Here is a 27160-nt window from a genome sequence, read left to right as displayed (position 1 = left end):
AGAACTAGGGCAGAGGAGAACTGGTGCAGTTATTGCTGTAATAATTACTCTGTCTCTGCTCCAGAAATTGTATCTCTACTAGAAACTAAAATTTTAAATCCCCAACTAGAAACTAAAATGTTCATTCTACATTTTTCCATTAAAAACATATACCTGGCCGGGCATGGTGGCTCACGCCTGTAATCTTAGCACTTTAGGAGGCTGAGGCAGGCGGCTCACGAGGTCAAGAGATCAAGATCATCCTGACCAACATGGTGAAACGCTGTCTCTACTAAAAATAAAAAAATTAGCTGGGCATGGTGGCATGTACCCGTAGTCCCAGCTACTTGGGAGGCTGAGGCAGAAGAATCACTTGAACCTGGGAGGCAGAGGTTGCAGTGAGCCAAGATCGCGCCACTGCACTCCAGCCCACTTCTGTCTGGCAACAGAGTGAGACTCCATCTCAAAAATACAAAAAAATTGATGTGTTTGAACTACTGGAAAATCTGTATTTGTATACTAGTTCAATTATATTATAGGTTAATATTCTGAAGACTAGTCTAAGGACCTAACCACTAATCATAACATTATTTCTACACAAATACTCACTTTGTATTACTTGGCAAACAAAGTATACTTACGCAGAGGTTCCCTAAAACACCATTTCTATCCCACTCCTATGTTACAATCCTTAAGTTAGTTGAGGGGAGTATGAAAACACTGCAGTCTACAGGAGTTAGATGTAGCAAAGAATAAGGTTCATATGAAAAAAAATTAGGATAATACTAATTAAGGTTCCCATTCAACTCTTTGAGATCCCAAGACTCTCGAATCCTCTGACTAGGCCATACATTTGTTCCCAAGACCATTTAAGGAAAAATGGATCCATTAAACCATAAATTCCCCCAGAGTAAAGGCAGAGAACTATTTTAGGGATCCCTTTACATTATAAAACAACAAATGAGACAGTCAGAAAGCACAGTAAATGATCTTTGGAACTGGATCAGTTTGGATTTGCATCCTAGCTCTAGCAGTCACTAGCTGTGGATTCATAGGCAAATTTCTCAAACTCTTAAGGTTTTTTTTTTTTTTTTAATCTGCAAAGTGATAAAAATTTTCAGGTTCACTGGCAAAACTGAATGAGATATTCATATGAAGTACCTGGCACATCCATACATGACAGTCATAAAACAGATGATATCACCTTCTCTATTATTTCAATTTGAAGAAGCATTTCTATTTCCTAGTCCCCTAACATGTAACAGACCAGGGAAAAAAATTATTTAGCTACCCCCAACTTACCGAGAATTTTACACTAATACTCTTTCAAAAAAATAAGTTAGAGAAGAAAATACAGAAAATACTAAAATCTTTGGTTAATGTGCCTCATACAGCTGATTCAAGACTACTCATTTAAGGCTTATTCTATAACAAACAAAATTTGCCAGAAAGGGCAGATTTCTTTATTAGTTGTCAACTGTTAGTAATCTGTATGTGGCTAAATATTCGGTTCCTGGAAGCTTAAGGGAAAAAGAAACATACTGAACAGGAACATTTCTGGCTTAAACTTCATTAGAAATTAGCAAATTATTTACAAAATGTTTCTTGGATTACCCTCCTCCCTAGTTCCAAACATATATTCCAATCTTTGAGGGGATTATGATATTATAGAGCAGGCACACTGCTGTCTGATGATTAAGAGTATAGGGCTTGGCCGGGCATGGGGGCTCACGCCTGTTCCCAGCACTCTGGGAGGCCAAGGTGGGCGGATCACGAGGTCAGGAAATCGAGACCATCCTGGCTAACACGGTGCAACCCCAACTCTACTAAAAATACAAAAAAAAAAATTAGCTGGGCGTGGTGGCAGGCGCCTGTAGTCCCTGCTACTCAGGAGGCTGAGGCAGGAGAATGGCGTGAACCCAGGAGGTGGAGCTTGCAGTGAGCTGAGATTGTGCCACTGCACTCCAGCCTGGGCGACAGAGCAAGACTCTGTCTCCCAAAAAAAAAAAAAAAAAAAGTGTATAGGGCTAAGGTATACAGAATCTCCATGGCCTTTACTCTTTTGTCAGACTGTCAATAAACCAAAGTCTCAAGTGAGACCCTGGCACGTGCTGGATCACTGTGAACTCAACAGCTCAACTCTTAGATAAATAGCCTCAAATGCATATTTTCTTTATTTCTTTCTTTTTAGACAGTCTCACTCTATCACCCTGGCTGAAGCACAGTGATGCAATCACGGCTCACCACAGCCTTTACCTCCTGGGCTCAGGTGATCCTCCCATCTCAGCCTCCCAAGTAGCTCAGACTACAGGCATGCACCACCATGCCAAGTTGTTTTTTTGTGTGTATTTTTTGTAGAGATGGGGTTTCACCATGTTGCCCAGACTGGTTTTGGGCACTCCTGGGCTTAAGCAATCCGCCCGCCTTGGCCTTGCAAAATGCTGGGAATACACGCATGAGCCATTCACCCAGCCAAATGTGTATTTTCAAGTTTAGGTGAAAGAGGAATTCATACTAAATAGCAGATTTGCAGGCAAAAAAGCTTACACTGTGTTGTAAAATTTTAGGAGCCTGAATTGTACTCTTACTAGAGTAGTTATGAGGGAGAAGGCAGCCATGAGGGAGCTTCCAGATTGGATGAAACATTTTTCTCAAAAAAGGAACGTTAAATATAACATTTTGAGTGAAACTGTCAACAGTTCTGCACCTAAAAAAGTTTACCAGCTGCTTTAATCGTAAAAATTTTCTGGTCTACAGAGAACATCTGAAATAAAGCTATCGTTTAATATGAGTGAGCTATAAATTATACTCCCAAAAAGGAAAAAGAGTTTAGGTAAATTGAGTTACTTAGAAATGTCCATTTACATTTTGAACAATGATTGCTATATTAGTTTTCTATGGCCACTGTAACATTATCACAAATTTGAAGGCTTAAAACAACAGTAATTTATTCTCTCACAGTTCTGAAGGCCAGAAGTCCTAATTCAATATCACTGGGCCAAAATCAAAGTACTGGCAGGACTGCACCTGGCTTCCAGAGTCCCTAAGAGAGAATCTGTTCCTTACCTCTTTCAGGTTGGGGCAAATGCCAGTATGCCTTGGCTTCTGGCCGTATCACTCCAATCTGCCTCTGTGGTCAAACTGCCTCATGCTCTTCTGTGGCTGTTATCTCCCTCTGCCCCTGCTCTTATAAAGCCACATGTGATAACATTTAAGGCCTACCTGGATAATCCAGGAGAATCTCATCTCAATACCATTAACTTAATCACACATACAAAGACCCTTTTTCAAAGTAACATTTATGGGTTGCAGCAACTAGAATGTAGGTATCTTTTGGGGGACATTTTTCAGCCTACCACACTGACCAAAGATAAGAGTGACTATAACCCATCAATGAATATAACCAACTCCCACAGACAGCACTTAAGTCTTTATCCTGCATATAAGCTGTTCCCTTAATTTTTTTTTTAAACAAATGTGAAATACATTTCAGAAACTGTAACCACTTTACGGGAGACTGAGGCAGGAGAACTAGTTGAACCTGGGAGGCGGAGGTTGGAGTGAGCCGAGATTGCACCACAGCACTCCAGCATGAGTGACAGAGCAAGACTCTGTCTCAAAAAAAAAAAAAAAAAAAAAAAGGAAAGAAAGAGAAAGAAAAAAAAATAAAAATAAAAAAGGCCGGGCACAGTGGCTCATGTCTGTAATTCCAACACTTTGGGAGGCCAAGGCGGGCGGATCACAAGGTCAACAGCTCAAGACCATCCTGGCCAACACGGTGAAACCCCATCTGTACTAAAAATACAAAAATTAGCTGGGAGTGGTGGCACGTGCCTGTGGTTCCAGTTACTCGAGAGGCTGAGGTAGGAGAATCTCTTGAGCCCAGGAGGCAGAGGTTGCAGTGAGCCGAGATCACGCCACTGCACTCCAGCCTGGGTGACAGAGCGAGACCTCGTCTCAAAGAAAAAAAAAAAAGTATACTTTTAAATTACTTATTATTCCACTTTCCTACAAAGCATTTTTTTTTCATTTGACATACACTTCCCTAAGCACTATGAAACAAAGACAAACTAAGATGCCTTCTCTCTCTTTTAATGAGGTATCTTTTTCTCCCATAGCTACTGTTCCTTCCGCACACAGTAAAATAAAGGTCACATCTAATTAACTCTCTCGATCTTTAGCATTTTTCTTTTCCTTTTATGTTATATTACACAACATGTGAATGAGCAAATACTTTCTTCCTTAATTAAAGCAATGCTTGCTTACAGGATACAGGTGTTAGATTTTAGAAATTTACTCAAGACTAGGCAAACCAGGGAGCAATAATAAATTGAGTAAGCAATCCAACTGCCATCATAATATTGCCTGCAGTAACTATCACCTCATAAAAACCACTTTCCGCAGTTCAATCTAAACAGCTGTAAGACAGACACTAATTTCTGTAAGCTTCTAAAGACACAAAGTGTTCTTTATTGAAAAGCTTGTCACTGTACTAAACATCTGGAATACGCATCTAAATTACTCTTGGTAACCTAATAGCTTCTTTATTTAAAAAAGCAATACCAATTCCTAATTGAATTGTATCTTTTTTTTTTTTTTTTTTGAGGCGGAGTCTCGCTCTGTTGCCCGGACTGGAGTGCAGTGGCCAGATCTCAGCTCACTGCAAGCTCCGCCTCCCGGGTTTCCGCCATTCTCCTGCCTCAGCCTCCCGAGTAGCTGGGACTACAGGCGCCCGCCACCTCGCCCGGCTAGTTTTTGTATTTTTAGTAGAGACAGGGTTTCACCGTATTAGCCAGGATGGTCTCGATCTCCTGACCTCGTGATGCGCCCGTCTCGGCCTCCCAAAGTGCTGGGATTAAAGGCTTGAGCCACCGCGCCCGGCCTTGAATTGTATCTTTTCCACGATGTGGAACATCCAACAGGAAGCACTCCAAAGTAATTTGCCAAATCTCCATTATCCGGTCTTAAGTTTTTGAACACTAATAATAAACTTAACATTTCTAGACTCTCTATAACTAAGTTGTGTTACAAGGAAAATAAATGTTTTTTAAGATTTTTAAAGCTTCCCTTAAAATGCAGATCTAATTTACTGTGATCTGTGCTTCCTACCACGTTTCTCCCATCACCCATCACTAGCTCATCTCCTCTAACACTACCCCTGCCCCCACCACAGACATAGATACTTTAATAGCCTAATTTAATCTGTTTTTAAGGTTTCAAGATACACCTACCTATCAAGGTCTGAGTCAACACTAATTATAACAGTAGCAGCCTTATTTTCTTTCTGTTCCTTTGCATACCCATATTAGATACTAACAGATCCATAATGAAAACCAGTTGAGTTCAACAATTTACGAAACATTTATTGAGCTATCATGTGATAGAAAATAAGAACCTCTAAGAATGTATTGGCTACTGAGGCGGACAATCCTTGAACATTTTCAGTATGATTTGATAAATGCTAAAAAAAAAAAAAAAAAAAAAAAAAAAAGCATAAAAAAGCAGTCAAATGGGAGAGGAGAAATCAGAAAATGTTTCCTGGAGAAAGAGACTCATCCTTGGAGGAAGAGTTTAAGGTTAAGTGAAAGTTAACCAAGTGAAGAAAGAAAGTAGTCCTGAAGGACCAACATAATAAGGAAAAGTACACTCAGCATTGCATGTCTGGGAAACTCCAAGTAGTTCACTATTAAATGAGTGGGAAAGAAGTTAGGGAGTACAGACTCAGCACAGGGTGAGGCTGAAGAATTTAAATGTGAACTACATCAGTGAGGCCTAGTATGAGATACAAAGGTGTCAAGAAAGATCGACGGTGCAATGATGAAGAGATCACCTTTGGCAATAGTAAAGGACGGATCTGAGAAAGTCAAGAATCCTAATCTGTGCAATAATCTGAAGAAGAGACGAGAAAGGCCTACAGTAGAGCTGTTAATAAGAATAAATTAGAAAAGGCAGTGCTCAAAAATAACTAAATAGTAAAATACATGGGATATAGGAAACGAGAAAGGAAGGAAAGAAAGAAGGGCTCCTAAGCTTGTGGCTGTGTACATGCTGATACTAAAAAAAATGAGACAGTAAAGCAGGAAGTAGTATTTTTATCACTTCTACTCAACATACTAGTGGAAGTTCTAGCCAGAGCAAGTAGGGGAAAAAAAGGAAACAGAAATAAAAGGCATCCAAATTGTAAAGGAAGTAAAATAATATCTTTGTAGATGACACTGTGTCCGGAGTTTATTCCTTCCAGTGGGTTCTTAGTCTTGCTGACTTCAAGAATGAAGCCGCAGACCTTCGCGGTGAGTGTTACAGCTCTTAAAGATGGTGTGTCCAGAGTTTGTTCCTTCAGAAGTGTCTGGAGTTTCTTCCTTCTGGTGGGTTTGTGGTCTGGCTGATTTCAGGAGTGAAGCCAAGGACCTTCGCAGTGAGTGTTACAGCTCTTAAAGCCCTAACAGTCTCACAGCGTCTCGAGTTGTTTGTCCCTCCCGGTGGGTTCATGGTCTCGCTGACTTCAGGAATGAAGCCGCAGACCCTCAAGGTGAGTGTTACAGCTCCTAAAGGTAGTAGTGCGGACCCAAAGAGTAAGCAGCAGCAAGATTCACTGTGAAGAGCAAAAGAACAAAGCCTCCACATCATGGAAGTGGACCCAAGCAAGTTGCTGCTGCTAGCTTGGGTGGCCAGCTTTTATTACCTTATTTGGCCCTGCCCACATTCTGCTGATTGGCCCATTTTCCAGAGAGTTGATTGGTCCATGTTTACAGTGTGCTGATTGGTGCATTCACAATCCTTTAGCTAGACACAGCGCTGATTGGTGCATTTTTAGAGTACAGACTGGTGCATTTACAATCCTTTACTAGACACAGAGCGCTGATTGGTACGTTTTTGCAGAGTGCTTACTGGTGGGTTTATAATCCTTAGCTAGACATCGAGGGCTGATTGGTGCATTTACAATCCTTTAGCTAGACACACAGCACTGATCGGTACATTTTTACAGAGTGCTGATTGGTGCATTTTACAATCCTTTAGCTAGACAGAAAAGCTCCCCAAGTCCCCACCTGACCCAGAACTCCAGATGGCTTCACCTCTCAACATGATCTTATATGCAGAAAGCCCTAAAGACTCCACACATACACACAAAGCTGTAAAACGCTGAATAAATGAAATTGGCAAAGTTGCAAGAAAAAAACAAAACAATTTCATTCATATACACTAACAATGAACAATCTGAAAAGGAAATTTTAAAAAATTCCATATACAGTAATATAAAACAATAATACTTAGGAATAAACTTAGCCAAGGAGGCAAAAGACTTGTATCCTGAAAATTACAAAACATTCTGAAAGACATCAGACATAAATAAATGGAAAGACGTCCCATGTTCATGGATTTGAAGACAAAATATTGTTAAGATAACAATAAAGCTCCTTGACCTACAATGGGGTTACATCCCAATAAAACTATCATAAATTGAAAATATCTTAAGTCTAAAGTGAAACCATAGTAAGTTGAAAATATAAGCTTAAAGTGTTTTCAACTTTCAATGTTTTCAATTTAAGATGGGTTATCCAGATGTAGCCCCATCACAAGTCAAGAAGCATGCTGAATGCATATTGCTTTTGTACCACTGTAAAGTTGAAAAATCGTAAGTCGAACCACTGTAAACTGGGGACCGTCTAGACTATCCAAAGCATTACCAAAAAAATCAAACTATGAAATCCTGTCAGTGTTGAAATAAAGTACCTATTCAGTAGGATTCTGTGAAGAATATACAATAGCTATTGTTATTGGTGCAGTAAGACTAGCTATCCTATCCCATCCAACCTACATTCCTAAGAATAAAGTAGAAATTGAAGATTGTTCCTGAGGTAATAAACATTAATCATAACTTACTACAGAGAAGCTTATTTAGGGCTAGAATATGATATAAATTTAAGACAGATTGAAATATTCCATTTGTTAATTTTAAATGCCCTTCTGAATTAAGTCTCTAACTATGGCACTGTGAATAATAGATCCCTCAAAGGTATCCAAGTCCTAATTCCCAGAATTTGTGCATGTTAACCTTACATGGCAAAATGGACTTTGCCAATACGATTAAATTACAGCTCTTAAGATGGGGAGATTATCCTGGATTATCCAGGTTTGGCCCAATGTAACTGCAAAGGTCCTTAAGAGGCAGACAAAGCGATGTGATGTGAGACGCAGAGTCAAAGAAGCTGTTATGAAGGATGCCAGGGTAAGTAGTCCAAGAGAGCAATCTAAGACACTGGGAAGCTGGCCTGAAGATGGAAGAGGGGTTGCAAATTAAAGAATGCAGATAACCTCAAGAAGCTAGAAAATGGAAGAAAATGAATTATTCCCTAGAGATTCCAGAAAGGTCACAGACCTTCCAACACCTTGATTTCAATCCCATAAGACTCATTTTGGACTTCTTACTGCCAGAACTGTAAAACAATAAGTTCATGTTGTTTCAAATCACTACATTTTGGTAATTTGTTACAGCAACTATATGAAGCTAATACACCAGTTGAACCCTAATTATCAGGAGAAAATGGTAAGAGTGGGAGAAGGTGACAAAAAATGCGAACTTCAGTTTATTTGCTCAATAGTCTTGTCTTCTACCAAAAGAAAACCAAATGCACCCACAGGAAAAGTCTTCCTTTAAAGAAGTAGTTCTCAAACCTGGCTATATATAAGGAATCATCTTTCATCTGGAGGGCTTTTAAACAATTCTGATACCAAGGTTGCATTTCAGACTCACTGAATCAGTATCTTTACCCCTCATCCACCCCGAGTTTAAAAGCCAGCCAAATGGTTTTTATGTGCAGCCACTTTTGAGAATCACTATTCTATGTGTTCTGTGTAAAAAATTACTGTTTCAGTGATCTAAGAAACATCTGGCATTTCCAAATGGTACTTCCCCAAATAAAGACACTGCTCAGAATTCACTCATTTACAGTTACTGGTTTAGTGTATATTTTGTTAACTTTAACTATAAGAAGTTACCTTTGGCAAAAAGTTGCCTGGGACAAATTCCTAGAAGTGGAATTACTGGACCAAAGGGCAAGTAAATTTTTTTATTCTGATAAATACTGTCAAATCATTATACCAATTTACATTTCTACCAATTAGAGAAAAACAACGGTTTTTTTTAAAACACCCTGTCCAATCTGATAAGTGGGAGGGAAATGATACTTTATTGTTTTAATTGGCAAGCCTCAATCATGAGATAAACAAAATATCTTTTCACAGTTTTACTGGCCTTTTTTTTTTTCTTTTTTTTTTTTTTTTTGGTCTACCAATTATTTATATCCATTTCTGTTAGTTCTTTTTAAAGTTAACTTGTAATAACTCCTTCTTTTAAGGAAATCGACCTTTTGCCTGTCATGAGTGTTAATTTTCCCCATTTTGCTGCTTTGTCTTTTGACTTTTTCAGTACACAACTTTTATCTTTTATATATTTTTAGTGTACTTTTCTTCTGTGGCATTTTCGGAAGCCATACTCTAAAACTGTAAAAAACAACCACCTATACTTTCTTGTAATTTTTTTTTATATTTAAAGAGGCTAGGATCTAGCTACTCCATTCCATGCAATGAGCAAGTTTCCCAACATCATTTTTTTTTTTTTTTTTATACTTTAAGTTCTAGGGTACATGTGCATAACGTGCAGGTTTGTTACATATGTACACTTGTGCCATGTTGGTGTGCTGCACCCATCAACTCGTCAGCACCCATCAATTCATTATTTATATCATGTATAACTCCCAATGCAATCCCTCCCAACATCATTATTGTTTAGTTCTCTCTTCTCCACTGACAAAGTTGCATGCTCTTCTAACTCATGACAAAAATGGGAAAAGAGTGAGAAATATGTGTATATGTGAATATATACACATATGTCTTATGTGTATATAATATGCATGTGTGTATATCCGAAAACTATAAAAGATAAGCTTAACACTGTAACTTCCTACACTGTCAACAATAAATGATTGCCTGATTCAGGTATACAGAGTATATAAATGCCTTAATAAGGTTACAAAATATGAACATAGGCAATGGGAACACTGTCCCCACAGCTGCCTCTGAAAAAGCAACACAACTGTCACAAAGCTACCTGCCTCTTTCTTCCTCAAAAGCAGTTAAAAGTTCTCCCTAGCAGTTTTCTTCCATGTTTGTACTCAGCCTTGTAAAATATTTGCTGCCACAAGGTGGAGACAACTTGATTACAGGAATACTGGTTACTGAAACAGGAGTAGGCACAAATTTTCTATGGTAAAGAATCACTGCTTCTAGATTCTTGTGTGAACCACAGGGCTAGTCACTTACAGCTGGGGGTCCAGTTTCCTCACTTGTAAATTTAAACCTTTATGTTAAGTAGCATCAAGAGCTCTCTAAACTCTAATATTCTGCAGATCAAAGCAGGCTAAATTAAATGTTTCTGACAGTGCATTGCCTAAAAACAGTCTTGTTCTCCTGAGCTAAGAAAATACTCTACCTTTAGCAATTTCTTTCAACTTGAATACTTCAGCCAACAACCAGTTGTTTCCTCCAATCTTTTATTTTCAAAGTCAAAAAGAGGCATATTGCATTAAAATTCACGCATCTAGCCTACCCCAAGTCATAGCTAAGGATTCCTGCCGTTTTTTTCCACGCTGTCTTAAAGAGAATGGCTACTTCCATACTTCTCCACGTCCACCTGCCATAATTGCATATGTATTTGAAACAATAAGCTATCGATTTTCCTCTATACTGGTAGCCTTGGTGCTAAAGGCTGCACATTTGGGGTTTTGTGATCTTGTGTGGTTTTTTGTTTGGTTGGCTGGTTTCTGCCTGAAATCAGAATCTTCCATTTCTGTTTCCTTTTTTTTTTTTTTCCTTTTAAGATATAGGGTCTTGAAACCATCCTGGCTAACCCGGTGAAACCCCATCACTACTAAAAATACAAAAAATTAGCCGGGCATGGTAGTGGGCTCCTGTAGTCCCAGCTACTCAGGAGGCTGAGGCAGGAAAATAGCATGAATACCCGGGAGGCGAAGCTTGCAGTGAGCCGAGATCACGCCACTGCACTCCATCGAGCCTGGGTGACACAGCGAGACTCCGTCTCAAAAAAACAAAAAACAAAAAAAAGAGATAGGGTCTCACTCCAGCACCCAGACTGGAGTGCAGTGGTTCAGTGACTCATAGCTCACTGTAGCCTCAAACTCCTGGGCTCAAGCGATCCTCCTATGTCAGCCTCCCAAGCAGCTAGGACTACAGACTCATCACCACACTCAGCTACTTTTTTAACTTTTCGTAAAGACGGGATCTTGCTATGTTGCCCAGGCTGGTATTGAACTCCTGGTCTCAAGTGATCCTCCCACCTCAGCCTCCCAAAGTACTGGGATTACAGATGTGGGTGACCTTGCCCAGCCTGTTTCCTCAATTCTTAATGGTCTGTCCCTCTGACAAGACATGTTCCTTATACCAGTACTCATTCCTCCTGGTTCTCATCTGCCAGGCTAAATTTTTTCGTTTTCTCTAAGGATGTTTCAACCTCTGCTTGCCAAAGGAGTTTCCAGTCTACTGATTCATCCAATTTATTTGAATCTAGTGACCCATTAGTCATCTAAACCTCAGACTTTGGCATAACCCAGGCTTTCAGTCCTGAACACATACCAACTCTATACCACAAATTCATCACATTCTTATAAAGGACTACCTTTAATTCTCCGAGTGCCCTTAGACCAAGAAAACCAAAGGATGTCAACAATTTCCTAAGCAGAACAGAAAAATTTTAAGTCCTTAAGTGAGCGAGGAAACTACCAACTTCAGTTTATATTCCTACCCAGATCATAGAAACCTCTAAACGAGGGAGTATACTGATATGGTGGCAGTATCCAGGTTACTACTGACTGTTGACTGCCACTCTATGCTGACACCACATATGATTGGCCCCAATAAATAAATGTGTAGACTTAATGACACAGTTCAGTTATCTGTATCTTTGTGACGGATATGTGAAACACAACTAAGGCATAAAGCAAAGCTGAAAGATTTACATAAATTTGAATTAAAGACAAAACAAAAAGAGAAGTCTAACTACTGACTCTTAGTCCAGGCCTCATATGCCATAGCATAAGTCAGCAGCTTCTGAAAAGTGGTATATTTCAAGATTGTTATCCTTTCCTGGGTAGATAAATGTTCATCAAGTGCCAATGTTAGCTTTAGCAAGTAGCAACGCAAGCAGTCACAGTAACATTCCCTTGTGTCACTGGAAATATACTAACAAGTTCTACTTTTCTGGGAAGGCCACAATCTAATGGCAAATTAAATTTGTGGTCAGGCAGAGACCTAAGAAAATAATCAGATTCAGAAAGATAATAAAGAGAAAAGCTGAAGGCTAATACCTTTACACTCTTCTAACAAGAACTGGAATAACCCATTCAAAAACCAGCTAAGGAATTCATTTCTAGAGATAAAAATATAATTTTCGTATGATTTGACCAAGTAATCCCAGTTGTGGAAAACAATGCTATTAATGTGCTTAATGGTCTCACAGTAAATGTCAGAGGCAAGACTCAAACCCAGGTCTGGTTGAGTGAGAAGGCCATACGCTTAGCCACCAACCAAACATATTATTTATTACTACTGCTACTACAACAATAAAGCCATTAATATGAAGGTATCTGCTGCAACCAGGACATTTTTCCAGTCGTTCAATATAACAATACCATATGTAACGACTGAAGTACTTGTAAGGTAATGTGATTAGAGATAACACTAATTTGCATCAGCGCTACAAGGACAGCTACGTAAGTTATGTTCTAGAAGGTAATATAGGCTTGGTACTTTTTTCCCTCAATTTTTCAACTCCCATTATTATTGTTACCATATTACAATAAGGCACAGATTTTTTTAGCAGTTTTAAGGCAAAAATAGCCAAGAACAGATAAGCAAAGAATGTGGTTCCCATGTCCCCTGTCACATAGGTAGATTTTCTTTTGCAGAAAAAGAAAAAAACCACTATTATGGAGTAGCAGCCAGACTGGGATTCAGGGGACTTCTATTCTCATTTTTCATTCTTGAAACAATTCCAAAAGGTAAACTAATTTAATCTCCCTCTTCTCTTCTGGCCTTGTCTCCAGATTTCTGCAACTTGCAACAAAAAAGCTTAATCCTGGCAGAAGTAGCTCCAGAGGTTTCAAAGGCTGAAAGAAAGCCAGGGACCAGGAAGAGGAAGCTAGAACAAGAAACCAGAAACTACTAGAAGTTTTATAGTCTGATAAATCTAAAATTAGCATAGTATTTAGGTTCACAAAAGCAGCAAAAGTATGGCACATTTCATATACACTGGAAATCAACATGACTTTAACAAAGTCAATATACAGACCTAAACCTCTTTTTCCATAAAATGAGCATGTTTTAGGTGGTATCTTAAAAAATCTACTGCTCTGGAAATAATGCAAAGAGCTCCAAACAACAAAAATACATATACTGAAATGCCCATTAGGGCAAAGCTACTTATAAACAACTAGACTTTGATAATCTTAATGTGAGTTCTTCAAATAATCAATATTAAAAAGAGAAAACCATAACACAATAAACAAAAACTTAAGAAGTTAAAGTAGCAAAATCCATTCTCTCAAAAGCAAAACTCATTCCACATTACTTAACAATAAAGAGGAAGGAAAACTAACATTAATTCAAGACAACAGATACCGTTTCAAATACTTTTTACAGTTTTCCCTCTACCTCTACTTTTAACAAAATTCCTGTAATCCATGGTTTTTAACTGTTCTGGGTCTACATTCCCCTTAAGAATCTGATGAAAGTAAGGAACTCTCACCTCTGGGAGAAAAAAAGACATACAAAAGCACATGCACACAAAATTACAGAGTACAGTCCTCCCTGAGTATCCATGGGGTTCTGAAGATACACACCACAGACACCAAAAGCCACAGATGCTCAAGTCCCTTACATAAAACGGGGTAAGCTGCATAACCTACACACATCCTCCCATATTCTTTAAATCATCTCTAGATTACTTATAGTACCTAACACAATATAAATGCTATATAACTAGTTGCTAGACTGCATTTTCAAAATTTCTATTACTATTATTATTTGAGACGGGGTATCACTCTGTCACCAAAGCTGGAGTGCAGTGGTGCAATCAAGGCTCACTGCAGCCTCGACCTTCCCAGGCTCTGGTGATGCTCCCACCTCAGCCTCCTGAGTAGCTGAGACTATAGGTGTGCACCACCAAGCCCGGCTAATTTTCATAGTTTTTGTAAAGACAGGGTCTCACCATGTTGCCAAGTCTGGTCTCAAACATCTGGGCTCAAGTGATCCATCCATCTAAGTGCTGGGATTACAGGCACGAGCTACTGCACCGGGCCAAAAACTCGTATTATTTTTAAACTGTTGTACTCTTATTTTTTATTGTGGTTTTTCTTCTTTTTCCTCGAGAGTATTTTTCCATCTGCAGTTTGTTGAATCCAAGGAAACAAAACCATGGATACAGAGGGATGACTGTATTTGTGGATCCTTAGAGACACCTGGACTGAAGGTCACGAACATATGCTCTGCACTACCTAAAAAAGAATTCTCAAGCCTACATGGGGAAATAGGCTATCTTCTTTCATTCCCTCTTTGTTTTCTTCAACTCTACTGCACAACAAGCTACTGCCATCAAAGCCAGTCACAGACTCATTCTTGGAAAGGTAACCTTACACAGACAACAGGTACTGCTTTACTTCCATCCCACTGCCACATGAATAATAGATGATCTTATCATCAACATAAATACAAATCTTAAAAAGCCTTATAAACCAACCACAAGGAAATGATTAAATACATTATGGTTCAGACACCTGAAATATTAATCATTAAAAATGTTAACAAACTAGCTATGGCACAGAAAATGTTAATGATAGATTTTTCTTTTTTTTTTTTTATTGAGACAGGGTTGCCCAGGCTAAAGTGAAACAGTATGATCATGGCTCATTGCAGCCTCGAACTCCTGGGTTCAAGCAATCCTGCACGTCAGCCTGCATAGTAAGTGGGACTACAGGTGTGCACCACCACACCCTGCTAATTTTGTTTATTTTTCTTTTTCATAGAGACAGGGTTTCACTATGTTGCCCAGGTTGGTCTTGAACTCCTAGTCTCAAGTGATCCTTCTGCTTCTGCCTCCCAAAGTGTTGGATTACAGGCATGAGCCACCGCACCCAGCCCAGACTTTAAAACACACATAAATTTATATCTACATATAAAATACAGTTAAAACTATGTTTTAAACAAAATCAAACCAAAATCTAAAATTTATTTCCAAACATAAATTGAGCAAAATGTAAGTGTGATTAAGTACCAACAGCAGTTTTTCCTACTTCTTCAAATTTCCTAAATTTAAAAAATAAATTTTAAAAATGAAAAAAGCAACAACTGAATGCTGTAACATTTTATTCAAAGGCAATTTAAGTAATAATTTATGGACTTCCCCCCATTCTTAGCTCTTAAACTACTTCCAAAAGGACTAAGCAGCATATTGAACATAGGAATTAAAAATAAAAACAATCCATTTAAGAAATGAATGACAGATCAGGTGCAGTGGCTCACGCCTGTAATCCCAGCACTTTGGGAGGCCAAGGAGTGAGGATCACTTGAGGCCAGGAGTTTGAGACCAGCCTGGGCAACATAGCTAAACCCTGTCTCTACAAAAATAAATAATAATAATAAAATAAATTAGCCAGGTGTGACGGTGGACGCCTATAGTTCCACCTACTCAGGAAGCTAAGTTGGGAGGATCTCCTGAGCCCAGGAGTTCAAGGTTGCAGTGACCTATGATCATGCCACTGCACTCCAGTCTGGGCAACAGAGGGAGACCCTGTCTCTAAAAAAATGAGAAAAGAAAAAGAAAAAAAAAAAACGATGGGTAACTTATCTTGTAAAATTTTTTTCTCACTGCACACCAATATTGTTTTAATTTTCCTAAATCAAGTATTCCAAAGATTACTCAAAAGCTTTCAGAACAAATTAAACTGACATTAATAACGTTATCTACATTATACGCAACTATAATATTATCTTTTCAAGTAATGAAGAACTCTTCAAGTAATAGAGAACTCCTGAAAAAAAAATTTCAAGAGACTAACAAATTATCATAGAACAACCCAAACTGATAAATGGGATCTACATTTCAATGCAACTGTAACAATTCTAGTAACATCAAGAACAAAGAAATTTAGTCTTACTATTCTAGATAGTACTTTAATATTTAAGAGCCTTTAAAAACATACATTACTTTACAATTACATGAGGAAATGTTCCTAGAGGATAGCAACCCACAGCTATCTATATATATAAAAAAAAAAAAACACCTTTGCACTAATTTGAAGAGCCCTGTTTTCTTCACAAATATGCTAACTAAAAATTTTAAGATCAACGACAAAAGGATAGGTTCATTAAAACTAAACAAGATATAACTTCCAATCTTGCAAGTATATTTTTAAAAGCAGAGATTTTCTGAATCGGATATAACCCTCATATAAAATGAAATTACAGGCTGGGCACGGTGGCTCACACCTAGTAATTCCAGACTTTGGGAGACTGAGACAGACGGGTCACTTGAGTTCAGGAGTTCGAGTTCGAGACCAGCCTAGCCAACATGGTGAACCCTCATCTCTACCCAAATACAAAAATCAGCTGGGCGTGGTGGCGCTCACCTGTAATCCCAGGTACTCAGGAGGCAGGAGAATCGCTTGAACCTGAGAGGCGGAGACTGCAGTGAGCTGAGATCCCACCACTGCACTCCAGCCTGGGGAACAAAGCGAGACTCCATTTAAATTTAAAAACAACAAAAAACAAAAAACTACAATAGTAATTTCCAGCCAAAATAAACGATACAGGTTTAGCACCCCAAAAAGAAAATCTAAAACTTTTTGGACATGGACATGATGCTCAAAAAAGTCATGCTAAAAAGAAATGCTTATTGGAGCATTTCTGATTTCCGATTTTTGAATTAGGGATGCTGAACTGCTAAGTATAAAGCAAATATTACAAAATCTGGAAAAATATATCTGAAATCCAAAATACTTCTGGTCCTATGGACCTTGGACAAAGGATACTCGATCTGTAGAGTATGCTTTCCCTACTCCCTCAGGCCCTAGTCATTTAAACAATCTTCAAAGTGATAGTTTTGTTCCAACAAGGAACAATGAAACTTTTGTGATGTTCTCTCAAGATATAATCAACACATGCATCCCAGGTGAAAAGAAGCAGCCGGGTGCATTGGCTCATGCCGGTAATCCTAGCATTCTGGAAGGCCGAGGCAGGCGGACTGCTTGTGCTCAGGAGTTCGAGACCAGCCTGGGCAACATGGAGAAACCCCGTCTCTACCAAAAATAGAAAAAAAATAGCCGGGCGTGGAGGCGCCCGCCTGTGGTCCCAGCTACTCAGGAGACTGCGGTGGGAAGATCGCTTGACCCCGGAAGGCGGAAGTTGCAGTGAGCTGAGATGGCGCCACTGCACTCCAAACCCGGCGAAACAGACCCTGTCTTTTAAAAAAAAAAAAAAATTAAAAACAAGAAAGAAAAGAAAAAAGAAACTGAGGCGGCGTATCAGTCTTGAAAGACAATTATTTAGGAATTCAGGCCCTGCCTCTAGGGGCGTGTCCTCGGGGTCCTGCCGCCATTTCAGAGCTGAGGAACCCGCTCTCAGGAACGGCACTCGTAATGGAGAAGAGCCAGCGTTCGGCCGGCCCGGCGGTGCCAGAGGCCTAGATGGGGGAGGAAGGCCTGCTTGCCAGTATGGCAAGGCCCATCTATCACCAGACGTGCTCCAGGACACAGAGCAGAGTGTCCAGCTTTGTCGCATCCTCTCCGGAGTCGCTTCTGATGCCAAATCACGGCCCTGCCACTTGCCGGTTATGTGAACAGTCCCGGAACTTAAGCCGCCATTTCCTTATCTGTAAACTGGGGGTCCGTTTTCCGCCATCAGATTAGCAAATAGAAATAATAATATCCAGTTTGGTCCAAGGCATATTGAAACCCATTGCGTGCCATAGCAGCTCTGCCAGGAGTGGATAATGAGCAAAACTTGGCATTACCTACAGAGATTTTTAAAGTATATATCCTTTTTCCCGGCAGTTTCACTGCTAGACACTAGTTACAGAGAAATAAGTACACATATACAAAAAAAGTCATTTCTGAAGATGTTTAATGCCATATTGTTTGCATGCTAGAGAAACACTGGGGGGAATGTAGATTAACAGGAAACTGGTTAAGTGAATGCTGCTACATCCAATCTGGGTTATTAACATACATCCAAGAATGAACTACATCTAGGTACTTTTTTTTTTTTAATATGAGACATTAAGTTTAAAAAGGAGACTATTACGTATTATATAATCTTACTCAAACACAGGCACACAAGACCTAATACTAGTTAATGTCACGTGCACTATTCCTTTTAGATATTTTGGAGCCTATTATGTACCACACATTGTTTTGGATATTGGAAAATCAACAGTAATTAAAATCCCTGCCTTCTAGTAATAGGAGACCAAAAGAAAATGCAAATAATAAAATTCAGGCTGGATATGGTGGCCAAAGCCTGTAATCCCAGAACTTTGAGAGGCCACAATGGGAGGACTCCTTGAGACCAGGAGTCCACGACCAGCCTAGGCAACATGAGACCCCCATCTCTACAAAAAGAAAGAAAATAAGAAAATTAGTGTGCACAGTGGCACACTCCTATAATCTCAGCTACAAAGGCGGCTGAGGTGGGAGGATCACTTGAGCCCAAGGGTTGGAGACTGCAGTGAGCTATGACTGCCTCACTGCACTCCGGCCTGGGCAACATAGCAAGATCCTGTCTCTTAAAAAAAAAAAAAAGAAAAGAAAAAAGGAAAATGAAGCAAAATGAGAGAATAATGACAGGAATATGTGGATCAACATAAAAATAAACATAGGGGAAAAACTAGAAGGCACGGAATGTAGGGAGACTATGAAGGGGATCTTTTTTTATGGAAATAACAATACCTTCCTTAATAAAGGATTAAATGAGATAAAACCTGGAGAGTTCCTAGCGCAGAGCCTGGTCGTTGAGACTTCAGTGTCTAGAGTCTGACTTGCCTAGATTCAAATGTGGACTCTGTCATTTCCCATGTCTTGGAGACTGCATTTAAACGTCTCAATTCCTTGTCTATAATGGAGATGTGATGTCATACCACCTCTTAAGAGTTGTAAGGATTTAGTAATTTTTAGATGTAAAGTACCTGGAACAGTGCCTGGCTCATATTAAGCATTGTAGGTGTAGTATCTCTTATTATTATCATCATCTCTTATTATCACCATCATTACTTGAGGCAGAGCTTTTGAAGCCACAGAGCTTTGAAACTACCCTCAGGTAGTTTCTTCCTTCAGCATCCCCAGCTGATATTTGCCCAGCGCTTCACGGCTTAAAAATTCAAGGAGTCTATGCCTCATTCAAACTTTTCAGCTCACCTAAAATGATAGCCACTTCATTTTTTAAAAACCTTACTGGGGTGAAACAAACCATTTTAAATTGAACATTTAGTGGCACTTAGTGCATTCACAGTCTTGTGCAGCCACTAACCCTAATTCCAAAACATTTCCATTACTCTAAAGTAAAACTCCTTACCCATTAAGCAGTTTCATCCCCATCTCCCAAACCTCTGATGACCACCAAGCTATGGATTTTTCTATTGTGGATATTTCACAGAAATGGACTCATGCATTATGTGGCCTTTTGTGGCTTTCTTTCACTTGGCATATTTTCAAGGTTCATCCACAGTGTAACGTGTTAGTACTTTATTCCTTTTCATGGCTGAATAATATTCCACTGTAAGTTTATACCACATTTTGTTTATCCATTCATCTGTTGACAGACATTTCAGCTGTTTCAATTTTTTGGGTATCATGAATAGTGGTGCTAGAAACCTGTGTGTTACATGCTGGATTGCCTATCCCCTACTTTGCATACCTCTGTTTTGGTGGTAGGAGAGTTAAGAGTGCTGCAGTTATTAGGAAAGGTCTCCAAAAAGGAACAAGAAGAAGGAATGAGTCTGAAATGGTCTGAAGGAAGAACAGATATTCCATGATGTCAGATCAAACATAGGAGGAAAATAATGGGGGGTGTCACAGGTGAGGGAAAAGGATCAGCAGGGGAAGGCTAACACTGAAACTTTTCTGGGTAATAGAAGGTTCTACTTCTTAATTTGAGACATGCTTACATGGGTGCATGCATATATATTTATATATATATGTTAAAATGTATGTATGTAAAAGTTGTATTTGTATTTATACATATATACATATTTATAATATACATATATACATGTTTATAATATGTATATACATATATACATAAAATGTGTATATATGTAAAACTTGGTGTGTATTTTTGTACATAGTTGTATTATACCTCAATAAAAAATTTTGAAAGATGAAAAAAAAAGACATTATTTAACGGGGGGGGGGGGGGGGGAGGATGCTACACTATCAACCAGATTTGTGACAAGTAGGGTTATAGGACATCCACAACTCCTCTCACACCCCATTACCACCCTAAACACTTTTTAAATACAGAAACTCAACAACTTGAAAGTAGACACAAAACCATCCCTAAGATCCAAGCCAGGGACCAATGGATCTCACGCTCACTCTTTCTTTCTTCACATACACCCCTTACATTTACAACGTGCTTTACTCTTTACAAAGACCCCTTTACCTACATTACCTCTTGTATCTTTTCAAATAATCTGTAAGGTCAGTGAGGGTGACATTTTTAAACTTTTTTTTTTTTTTGAAAAAAGAAAACAGGCTCAGGCCAAGAATCTTGCTAGTAGTGGAACCAGACCTAGAAACCAAGTCTCCTGCATTCAATTCTGCAACTCCTTCTACTATACACAATACTACCCCTTCTGTAATATAGTAAAGCCTTCTAGAAAACATTTGGCTGGGTTCCAAGACAGCTGTCCCAGACTGAATAAGACTCTATATAGCAAACAGTGTAAATAGTGAGGGTTTAATGCAATTACTGGCATGGAGGCATACATCTTTTTTTTAAGTGAAGAATTAGTTGCTTTTAAAGTAAATCAACATGGTGTGTGAATGGTGGGGGAACAAGCAGAACGTTCTTCTAAAAAGTCAAAATGAAGTACTGTCGATGTGCACATTTCGCAATAGCGAATAGAGGTAGTGGTCATCAATACAGGAAGGAGAAAAAAAAGACAACAAAGAGTGGACAATTAAGAAACTACATAATGTTTTATTTTGGGAACTGAAATGAGGAATTTCTCCCTACCCCACACCAAAATAACTTGAGATTGAGAACACTAGTTTATAAAATACCAAGAAGTAGGAGAGAATTTTATTTAGCCATCAAAAGGAATGCCTGTCAAAATTGCTGGCTCTGAAAGATAGGGGATCAGAAATCCAAAGCCCCATTTTTAGATCACCTATTGGTGCTATGCAGTTTAAACCAGCTGATTATTTTACCCTTTCAATTTTTCTGTCTGTAAAATCAAGTAACACTTTACCCAAACTATTTTCTAATGACCTTGGAAGGAAGAAATGATGTCTAGAAAGATAATGATCAATATTTTATTTCCATCAGCCACTGAAAAAAGTATTTCTCAAGCATCTATGTGCACAGTACTAAGCTAAAAGCGCAAAGAAAGCACTGGTCTTTATAATCTAGATGAATAAAGCACAGAGAAATACAAAATAATAATTATGTGACAAAATTGAGGTATCTCAGAGAAAAAGCTTTCACAGGAGCTGGGTTGAACACAGTAGTCAGAAAGAATGAAATTGGATTTAATCGGGATAGAAGATAAAAAGAGTAGTTATAAAGTTTAGGTAGGCAGAGAAGAGGCAAGTTGGTTGCTATGTCCTTTGGGCTCCCAAAACACAGCACTCATTTGTTATTGCACTGAAAACACTGTACAGTAGTTTATTTGTTGTTGCCACTTAAACTATAAATTCCTCAAGGACAAAGACCTTGTTTGATTCATTTTTCTATTCCTAATCCCTTGCATAGGGTCTGGCATACCGAAGATAAATATTTTTTGAAAGGCAATGTTAACACAGATATCCCTATTTAAATTACTACATCTTAACCTACACTATTTGTCCACATCATTTACTTATTTATTGTCTCTAAACTCCAAAACTACCCTCCCAGACTCTATGTTGTTATGGCTAAGACTGCTACTATGTTTCACCAACTCCTTTGCCAGCTGGGATCTCATTAGGCTTTGCCAATAGCAGCAGTAAGTGAAGACTGGAACACAGGAAGATGGGAGAAGGGACAACCTTCCAGTTCCTGTCAGTAGCAACTGCAGTCCCTGACCCTGGCAGTTAGCAAATGGTTCCAGTCTCCAGGTTTTTGTGGTTCTCCCAGAACCAGCAGTAACACATGCCTTTATAAGTACTAGCAGCAACTGCACAATGCTGACCTACTCAAAAGTCCACCACCGGGTCCACAGAACCTCTTCTCTGAGCTCTTAGGTTCTGATTACTGTAATGTTCTCCCCTCCCCCGCTTTTGTTTTTTTTTACATTCATCTAACCAACTCCCTATATTAAATCCTTTCTGTTGAAATTCCTACTGAAGTCGCCATTTCCTCTATTGTACCCTAGTACATTGTAAAACACAATAATTCTAACTGCTCTCAGATATCTTGCTGTTTCACTGAAGGGGAACGTAAACAAAATTTGGGTTATTTTATAAAAACTATTTCATAGAGGATAACTTGAAACCCTCTAAATTTGCTTCTGTTAAGCTGCAGCATAAAAATCACTTTTTGTGATTTAAACTACTACACTGTTTAAATGATAGAGAAAATGAGAAACAATTTTAAAAGTGCAAGTTATTCCAAACACATGCCCTCACCTCTGTTAATATAGCACATATCCTAGAAATAATGTGAAATGATAAAATTGTTCTGCTATTCCCCAGTGGTCCCAGTTCTCACATCCTCTGATACTGTGGCATGAGATCCTGATTTTTTTTTTTTTTTTGAGGCGGAGTCTCGCTCTGTCACCCAGGCTGGAGTGCAGTGGCATGATCTCAGCCCACTGCAACCTCCATCTCCTGGGTTCAAGCGATTCTCCTGCCTCAGCCTCCTGAGTAGCTGGGATTACAGGCACATGCCACTATGCCTGGCTAATTTTAGTATTTTTAGTAGAGACAGGGTTTCGCAAAGTTGGTCAGGCTGGTCTCGAACACCTGACCTCGTGATTCACCTACTTCGGCCTCCCAAGGGATCCAGATTCTTAGATTTAAAGGCACTCCCCTTCAAACGCTCCTCCCCCACCCCTGCCCCAAATGCAAGGTCCCTAAATGCAAGCTAACTACTTCACGCAGTGCTCAAAGAAATGGTAATCTGTTCCAACAGCAAAGCTTAGCTGAACTTATTGGTATGTTGTTGTGCCTTCCTGAGGGATTTTCAAGTTTTTTTTTTTTTTTTTTTTTTTACTAAATGTGATTTTCATTCTGTGCATCGACTTTAGAATCTAACCTTTTCATACAACTCCACTCTATAGCATAGAAAAAAAAGATATCCCCCTTGCAGAAGAGCCCATAAGTAACACATCTTTTAAAAACAAATGACCAAAATGCTTACGTTTTTCATTTGGCTCATTACTTCACTTAACAGTATGCCCTCATTAGCAAATTTAACCCAAGGTTAATTTCAAAAATAACTTCACCATTGTACTTAATACAGACAAACTGATTTTTAAAAATTATGATAAATGGCAAACAGGTTAATTCTCAAAATGAAATGGGAGAAGGTAAATTTAAGCAACAGAAATCTTAGAATTTTCAGCAATGTCTATAGCTCCTGAGCATCCAACAAGATATACAACTAAGCCCAATCACACCACTCTGCCTCAGCTGCCTAAAAACCGTAAAGCAAAGGAGAATTAAGAACATGGCCAGTTCTACCGGAGTTGCTCCACACAACATAAAACTGGGTAATGGGTCACCTATGCTCTTAGCACCTATAGTCAGGGACTCATTACCTAGCTCCTACCTGGCAACACACTAACACTAGCTTCTACTTAAATGCCAAGAGTCTCATGACCACAGTCAAAATATTTATGTAAGACCAATCAAACTGCACTTCCCGCGAGAAATACCAGAAGACTCAGTAGACACATTAGGTAGAAAGGGGAGAAGACCAGTGGGCAAACGGTCAGGATATGTGGACCTTTAAGGAATGGACTGTGTAAATGCTATTATACCACCTTTGTACCCTAAATTATATGGGCACCTACTCAGTATTAAATGCAAAGCAACAGTCAATAAGTTGCTATTACAGCTAAGATGTCAAATAAATGAATCAATCAAGAAATTAACCATTGTCTGATGACAATGTCTTCTACAGTGTGTGCAATAAACAACACGAATTAAAAATCAATTGTACATCTGTGGGCAGAGTACATAATCTCGTATTTTTCCTTTCTTAAAAGCTGCAAACTGTGATGCATTTTTAGTTTATCCAGAATTTAATAAATGAGTCATTACAAAACTATGAAGCGCTTTAAGTCATACCAGAAACACTGCCATAATTTTAATAAAGTGCGTTTTAATGTTAACTCATTTCTCTTGCTGGAAGAAATTATGCTTCTTTGCTAATGTATAGAAATGAAACTGTCACTGAAACATCTGGTTATATATTATTCATTGGGCATATATATCACCTTTACTCCAAAGTCTGCATAATATAAACACAAATCATGAATAAATCAGATTAGAGACACAGACGTGACACCACAAACTGTAGGTCAGTAATAAAATTCCAAACATGTTTGCTGACCTGGTCTATATTTCTATCCATTCAAACCTGGGAGCTTCACACAGGCAGAGAAAAATTCCAGATTCCCAGTATTTTTAAAGTCTATATGGCCTACATTATGTTAGTAACTGGAAAATTTTCTATGCAACACACTTTACGATAACTAGCTTATTTTTCAAATATTCAAACGGATTGGCCTGACTCGGGCAGATTTTTTCATAAATCTGCCTCTACTATAATTAACCTTAAATGTGGATGCCACAAGGATACCTGAGGGAAATAACTACAATCCTTACAAAAAGTGAGAGACCATATTTGCTGTGCTACTCCTAAAAAAGGAGTCACATTTAATAACCAGCTATTACTTTACTAAAAAGTAGGTTAAGAGTACAATCAAGATTTTTAAAGATACTTGTTGATTGTGAAAAGTAGAAATTTCAGGGGAAAAAGGGAATAACCAAGAGTCACATTGCTGTTATTTAAATACTTTATAAATCAAAGGATCAAATTTCACTATAAGAAGCAAACTCTCACACCAACCTAAGTTATTAAAATATTCAACAACTGCACTTAATGCAAAACAGACAGATTAGCTACCAATTAGACTAAGTATTCCAACTGATCATCTTCAACTACCAAAAGTAGATTATGTAATGCAAATCGCTCGTACATTCGTTTTAAACACATCCGCGGTTTAAAACACTGAAACCATGCCTTAATTTTTTGAATTAAAAAACAGCGTATTACTAAAATGCTGAATGCAAACCTATATCCTTTTCACGGCACCTCAAAGAAACCTGACATCCTCAAACCATTTTATAATGTAAAGTTACATTCTGTAAAACTTCCGACAGCCTCGAAAAAGATACCCAAAGGGGCTTCAAATAGATGGGTATATAATTGGTCTTAGGGGGCAAATAACTGAAATAAACGTCAAGGTTTGAGATCAATTTTTACTAACACTATCTCTGAAAGCAAGAAGGCGACTTCTGCAGAAAGCAAACGATTCTGACTAGCAGGGTGGGCTCCCGGCAACAGTGGGTACTAGGATCTCAGCATAAACGACAGGGTTCAAAACGCGAAGCTTCCCGCAGAAACTAACCAAGACACCCTCCCCCCACGACTCCTCCTGGGTAAGCTCGCGGCTTTAGAAAGCAGCAACAGATACTCCAGAGCAGGAGGCGGCACTCCAGGAATGTGTGAAGCAGAAGGGGTCTCCCCGAGGAACTCCGACGTCGAGCAGCTTCTCTACACTGGAACCCCGACTCCGACCCCCCAAGAGGAAGGAGCGATATCTGCACAAAGTGCCCCTACCCCACCCCCACGATGCAGACACACATCCCTGGCTGCGAGGGGGAAGCCCAGAGAAAAAACCCGCATTCCACTCCGTCCGCCTCCGGAGTAGGGCTGCAGAGAGGCTGGGGCCCCCGCCCCCGCAGGCAAGGGGGTCTCGCCGCAGCTCCGGCCTCCGCGCGGAGAAAAGGGTAGCGAAAGGCTCGCGGCGAAGGAAGGAATCCCGGCGCTTCGCTGACTGGGTCCTCCGCAAACCAGCTCCCTTCCCTCCCACGACCCTCGAAGACACGGGAACAATAAGAAGCCCCTTCCCCCCCCCACGTCTCCGCCCCGAGAGCGGCCGGGGGCGGCGGCGGCGCCATGTACCCTCACACCCCCGCGGACACACACCCCCCCCTACTCCGTGGTCCCCGTCAGTCGCCTGCAACGCGGCGGAGCAGACGCGCGTCCCGGCCCGCCACTTCCGCGCCCTTCGCCTCCCCGCCCGCCCGCCCCACTCACCGGCTCCTGCCCCAGCCTGGGGCTCCGCTGCCGCGGCCGGAGCAAGACTCGGGTATCAGCTGCCGCGGCCGCCGGCGCCGCCGCACAATATGGCGAGCCTCGGCTTCCGCAATGGAGCTCGGGAAATACAACAGGGGCCGCTCAATATTCATGAGAGACTGAGGGGAAGCCGGCTCGGCCGGCGCTGCGGGGAGGGCGGGAAGGAGCGAGCGAGGGGCGGAGGCGCGGGACGAGGACGTGCACGGCGCGGGGAGGCCCGCGGCGCGAGGGGAGGGTGCGCCGCCGCGTGTTGACCTGCAGAACCAAAGCCACCGCCCCGCCCTGGGCTGGCCGGCCACGCCCCCCCGGCGCCCACCATGGCCAGACGCAGCCCCCGGGCAACGCCCGGGTGACTGCGCTTCCACCTCGTGCTCAACCTTTGCTTGGGTTCTTCTGCCCTGGCTTCGGCCCACTCTTTACACTGCCCTGGCCAGCCTCTGAGGTTTGGACTCAGACTTCTTTCTCGTGAGTTCGTCCTCTTAAACCTATCCCACCGGCGGAAATCCTCATTAAGCTTTGGTCTGCAGAACTTCACATGAACTTCGGC

At 40.0% G+C, this 27160-nt stretch overlaps 1 protein-coding gene across 3 annotated transcripts in view; it reads right to left on the bottom strand.

Moving 5' to 3' along the window:
• RNF2 (ring finger protein 2) overlaps nucleotides 1-26896 on the bottom strand; it is a 55078-nt gene extending 28182 nt beyond the window's left edge. For all 3 annotated transcript variants that reach the window (XM_033196436.1, XM_033196437.1, XM_033196438.1), the window contains exon 1: nucleotides 26575-26896. The gene's annotated coding sequence lies outside the window, so the exon portion shown is untranslated. The remainder of the gene's footprint in view (nucleotides 1-26574) is intronic.
• Nucleotides 26897-27160: the final 264 nt, after the last annotated feature.

The sequence above is a fragment of the Trachypithecus francoisi genome, unplaced genomic scaffold, assembly GCF_009764315.1.
Source record: "Trachypithecus francoisi isolate TF-2019V2 unplaced genomic scaffold, Tfra_2.0 Lachesis_group5, whole genome shotgun sequence".
Classification (NCBI taxonomy): Eukaryota; Metazoa; Chordata; class Mammalia; order Primates; family Cercopithecidae; genus Trachypithecus; species Trachypithecus francoisi.
The sequence above is the reverse complement of the archived record's forward strand: the minus strand, read 5'-3'. Positions and strand labels throughout refer to the sequence as shown.